Here is a 6,000-nt window from a genome sequence, read left to right as displayed (position 1 = left end):
CATTTCATGATTGAGTACTTATAATTATGTGAATTTTGTGCTTTTTATTTAAATGTAATGTTGACCACCTCAAGGGCATTTGAGACTCATCAATCTCGGAGTACTAACTTTTTTTTTTTTCACATGACAGTTGTCCTCATTGTGGTTGTATTGGATATTTCTATGTCCTGGGCTTACTCAGAAGTATCAAGAACTTCTAAAGTGCACAGAGAAAAGTTCCTGAAGCTCTCCTAAAGGCAAAGTGTAGCCCTAATCTTTGCTAGGCTACTAAAAACCCTATACAGTTATTAAGAACTTATCAAGAAGCATGCACTGTCAAAAATAAAAAAAGCAGTTGCTGCATGACAAGGAAGTGCTTGTTTCACATTTTCTCTGTCTGTCTTTTATCCTTGTATCTGGTGTCGCTTCCAAATACAAAATTAACAGAACTATGCGTGTAATTATGTTCCCCCTACAATTTATTATTGATTAAACACGCTGAAGTGCTGCCAACACTATTAAAAGTGCTCCATTCGAATTTTGGAGGCTATGCGATGAAATGTGATATATGTGAAAAAAAACCAGGCTAAAATTAAATTATTCATTAATTCATTACTATGTATTGATCCACCATGATCCCTATTCATGCAATTCATCGGCAAGTTGAGGCTTTGATCAGCAGGATTTGTAAAACAAATCTACAGCATGAATCATGTTTCTCATGTTACTATACGGGCGATAAAGCTATACACCAACACAGATATATTCTATCCATAACACGTTAAGACAACATTTACTCCATCTACAAGAGGAACTCTAAATTAGATCTAAGATTATCAATAAACTGCTTGAATAAATAATTAAAATAAATAAATAAATACACATTCAGGCATCATCTTAGAATGGAAGGCAGCTGTAAGCTAACATCTTGCATTATGCACTCACGAACGAAGACCAGGAGGTTTTTCTTCATCTGTCATGTTTTTTTTTGTTCCCATGCAAGGGTTATTCCACCATCACCCATGATGACGAAAAATGTGAATATTCCGTTTGGTTTGACAAACTTGTTTTTGTGAATCACTTGCAGTCCTTTCAGATTCCTGTCATTGTTTCAAGATCTGATTGTGACTCATTTCTAGAGATTCATTTACCTTTTGTCCAATTACCAGAAGTGTTTTAGTATAATACACTATTGCCTGGTTTCACAGACGAGGTTTAAACCTAGTCACAGACTAAAATGTATGTCTGAGCAGTTTTAACTGAAAGTAACTTGCACTGACAATCTTAAAATATGTCAGTGCTATTGTTTTGTCTCAAGATGCACACCAGTAATGTTTTTCTTTCTTTCTAAGGCACATTTATAAAAGCTACTTAATTGTCCAAATTGAACTAAGGCCTAATCCTGGCTTAATCTCCCTGTCTGTGAAACCATGCAGGCCTTTAAGTCTAGTGCACACTCATTTTTTTTCTTCCAGTTTGTGACCACAAGATTGTAGCCAAGTTCTAATTGTTATATGTACTTGTGACACAGGCCTCAACTAATCACGGAAGTGCATTTCACTTCTTATTTATTTTATTTATTTGCTGATCACATTGTCCAGACTAGCAAAAGAGTAGTAATGAGCAACAGTTAATGATATTTTGAGAGAATAAAAGAAACCCCAGAAGGGCAAGGCAGAGGAACTGGGAGCAAATATAAAAACGAAAACTAAATGAAATAACTAAATGCATCAAGTTACTTCCCAGGACTCCAAAATTAGGCTGTTTCGTCTATTTATTTTTTCTTTGAAAATCAGCACAAAACCTGACCAGGATAAATAATACATTTTTGTTATTGCTTAAAGTCCAGTATTAGTTGTTCAATGTATGATTTACAAAATCATAATTTACAAGACTTTACAGAACTTTGTCAGGCAATTACAAAATCATTATGTAGTTGTAAAGTTGAAAAATAAAAATATACTAATTTACTATAAATAGCCTACTATAAACTATAATTTGCGTTTTACCAGTAACACTGCACAGTGCAGAGTTAACTAGTGGGTCAATATTGCTCTGAACTCTAAATTGTTATGTAACAATTAGCCAAAACTGTTAAAATATGAAACCGGGCCTACCGTGGAGGAAAAACCGGCCCGCATGCTTCTTTTTCCCCCACGATGAACACAAACAGTTCTAGAGAGCAATGAGTATCTTACAAGGGGCACAGTTAAAATTCTTCTAGCTATTTAAAAACGCTCCGAAACAAAACGTGCATCTACAACTGTCTTGGATCCATCGGAGCTGGAACATATTTGAACTCTCTTCCCTGACCATACTGAACCCATGTTGATTGAATCGCTCATTCTTTTATTCGGTAACTGGAAGTGGTGTTCGTTTCCGTGCCCCTGCACGAAAGGTCATTTCGCGACGCTCCCTAAGGCGGCAGTCCTTTTAAAGTTACCGCTGAGCGTGCTGTCGGGTGTGTGTGATAGGCTGCTTAAAGAAAGAAGCTTCGCCTTGTGTTCAGATGAGCCCGTGGTTCTGCTGGAGAGTTCACTTACCGTCTGCTAGATCCAGCCAAAACGGACCACGAACCCTTTTCCTTTTTTTAAATTGTATTTATTTCGTCCTATAATCGGATAAGCCTTTTAAAAACAAGATGTAACTCATCACCGAACATTTACATCCTCACGTGAATAAACCTAACGTTACGTGTTTTAAAGAGCCGGGATGAACATCACTGATGGAAGTTATTGTGGCGAATGGTTTTAACTATGGTATGCCGATGCGATTGTTTATTTTGCCCTTTACCCTTGGCGATGGATCCCTAATTTTGGGATTATCGGTAATTCCACGATTTTACTAGGAATCATCACCGACCGAAGAGGGAATTCTACACAGCCGAGCAAACTACAGGGGATTTAAATCGCGTTGCTCCGAAAAAGAAAAGAAGCAGGAAGAAAATTCATGTGGCGATTCTCTCCTTAACAGTAAACATTTTTGGATTGCAGAATGAGCAAGGAAAGACCTAAGAGGAATATCATTCAGAAGAAATACGTAAGTAGGCTATTGATCGTTTCTATGCGGTTGACCTTAAGTTTGTTTGATTGTCTCGCGCTTGTGTCGATGTTAAATGCATAAACTTTGATCACGGACGGCTCTTGTTGTGTTTAGTCTTCCAAGCAAGGCGTAAATGCACCCACTGTGTTCACAACACTTATTAAAAAGGTTTTTTTTTCCTCAGACGTCGATTTTCCTCGCTTTTGCCTTGGTATCCTCATTGGGAATGCTTATATTTTGCACGACAGATGTTATCTTGCATAACTCGTTTGTAAACCTGGATGTGTTTTGTTTGGTGTTGTTGTTGGTACACAAACTCCAGCGTTAAAACACAATTGTGACTAGAATGGCTTTGTTTGCTCTTCGTTCGTTGCTTTCTGCCTCAAAGCCGCGAGGACAAGCAATGTCGCCTTTTATCCTGAGACTTGTTTCCCGAACTGAAATCTGCAGGAATACGGTCATAAATTCAACTATCCCAACTACGTTACCCCGGTATATTTGATTTGTTTCTATTAGATTTAACTCGTTCGTCGTGTAAGCAGTGGACTCTTTAATGTATTTAAAGTAACTGTGTAGGGAACTTGACAACTGAGAAAGCTCGAAATTGGTAGCAGATGTAATAATTTAATTTAAGATTCAGAATAGTGGATTGTCCTCAATCTTTACAATTTTAAGTACTAACACTGAACTAGTAAGCTTGTGCAGCAGCAGCCAGTAGGCTATCGCTGTTCCTGAAACACTTCTTTTTTTTGTCTGCTTTTCTCTGAGAGTTTCTGCACGTTTTATTGTTTAAGCAGATTAAACATTGAATGTTAACGGATCGTAATATTACACAACTGATTAGATTAAGTTAAGCGCATGGAATGTCGTTTATAGTGGAAGATACAGTCGCATTGCAGAGGTTCGCGTGCAAAAGAAACCGACCATTTTACTATCTCCACCAGTATGATGGGTTAGTGAACCGGCGAGCTTGTCGTGGTATATTGGAGAACATATAGGGCTTGAACTTTTCTGGATAGGGATTTTATCTCCTCGGGAGCGGAATTAAGCAAGGCTACCATAACAAAAAAACGAGTCTCCTCAGAGACAGCCGACCAAACCCCGTATTAGTTAACCCTCAAAGTACTGACTGACTCTTAACCCGAGTTTTCCAGGCGCTTTACCTGTAGTTGAGACGTTTCTTTTTATCAGAGTTTGTGAGACTGTTGTTACATCGATCACTGTCCGCTTCCTTACTTTACTTTCTTCTCAAAACAAGCCTGCGCCGAGAAATAATTTCCCGCTGGAGCGTGAAAGGGTTAGCTCGTGCAACCAATTTTGTCTGCAGCTTGAAGTAGGCTTGTCACGTGCCCTCAAATTGAACTTTTTTGTCAAAGTGCCATATTTTGAGCGGAATTGCTACATGGAAATTATCTTGTTGCGCGTTAAATGTATGTTTTAGTGATATTTTTTGTTATTTCAGTTCATCAGCAACAGGTTAACAGGAATGAAACAAACATTGGGAGGGTATAGGTTATGATGACGCAACACGGGGGCAGTTTTCCACGCACATTATCGGCAGTGCTCGAGTTCCATGACATCTTATAAGGTTTCTATAAAGGTGATGGAAATTTTCTAACTTTGTGTACTTTTGTTCAATGTAGCTGTAGTGCAACGTCTCATATTGACATGGTAGCATGTCAATATGGTAGCACAAGGGAAATGAAAGTGATGACAAAAGTAGCCTATTACACCACGTGGTAACTTGTTATCCTCGAGAAGAATAATTCAGTTCAACCCAGTGTAGGCCTACTATTCTTTTTAAAAAAGCCTTCCTTGTATAAATTGTCAGCTTAAGCTTTGGATTGTACTATAATGTAGCCATGTTTTGTATTCTATTATCTGGTTTATGTAATCAAGTAACTGGAAATCTGAAAGTTTTGGTCAAAACAAATCTGAAATTTATTGGTCAAAAGGGTGTGAACACTGTATGTGTTTAGGTCCCCCCTCCTCCTCCCTCCCCCCTCTGTTTGTATTGTTGTCGTCAACAAAGTCAGAATTAATTTTTAGCAACTTAAAGTTCATTTGATTTATGTATGGTTGCATGTCTGACAGGGATCTGCTTAATCTCATAATGACCACTTGTCTGTATGGTCAGGGTCAGGAGGAGCCTCTGTGTAGGATGTGTGGAATGGACCTGAACCGTTCAGAACATAGCTGATCATGTCACATCTGTGCAGTGCAGGCAGCTGTGCTAAAATCTGGTCAGGCAAACCACAAAAACAACCTGAAGGATCTGTCCCCCGGGCCTGCACAACTCTTGGCCCCTTGGATTCAGCCTCCCCTTAATTAGCGTAAGACAATTATACATGCTTGGCTTAACCATATCCCCTGGAACATGAGTGCAAGGTTTTTTGTCTAGTTTTCTTCTTCTTTAATTTTTTATTACCCCATTTGCCTTCACATGTGCTGTGAATATTATTAAAATTCATTTAGTGGAAAACGAGAGAGGGAGAAATAAATATGATAATAGATGTTAATAAGAGCAAACAAGAAAATGCAATTAGACCGTCCCTGATTGATAGACGTGTGTGAAAAGCAGAAGGGGAGGGGGGCAAGTAGGCACTTCTGCTTTCAGACAAGCTCCTTTTAATGGCTTTCAGGCCATCCTGACACTCTCTGAAACAACTTCTCTGTATAATTATTTTTGAGGGCTGTTTTTAGAGCGAAGAGTTACGCTGGTTTTGATTTCAGACTTTGGCTAATGAATGCAGCCAGAACTCGCGTTTGTGTTCCTGTTCTGTTGAAGTGAACATGGCACATGGTGTGGGGGGGGGAACGGGGGGTTACTCATGGCTATTCTTCCTCTCTCGTTCTCCCTATCCCACTCTCTCTCTCTCTGCAGGCCCAGCTGGGGTCGGGCCCTGATTCATAGACGTGTGGTGAGATAGGCACAGCTGCTGTAGCGGCCTTTACAAATGTAAAGAAGCTGTCAGTGTT

General features: G+C 39.0%; 1 protein-coding gene across 1 annotated transcript in view; it reads left to right on the top strand.

Moving 5' to 3' along the window:
* The first annotated feature begins 2,442 nt into the window (after positions 1–2,442).
* The window catches only part of jarid2b (jumonji and AT-rich interaction domain containing 2b), a 99,370-nt gene continuing 95,812 nt past the window's right edge, over positions 2,443–6,000 (top strand). The window contains exon 1 of the mRNA XM_079592045.1: positions 2,443–3,165. The gene's annotated coding sequence lies outside the window, so the exon portion shown is untranslated. The remainder of the gene's footprint in view (positions 3,166–6,000) is intronic.

Source organism: Phoxinus phoxinus, assembly GCF_949152265.1.
Source record: "Phoxinus phoxinus genome assembly, chromosome: 19".
Classification (NCBI taxonomy): Eukaryota; Metazoa; Chordata; class Actinopteri; order Cypriniformes; family Leuciscidae; genus Phoxinus; species Phoxinus phoxinus.
Note: the sequence above shows the minus strand (reverse complement) of the source record. Positions and strands in the feature narration are given on the sequence as shown.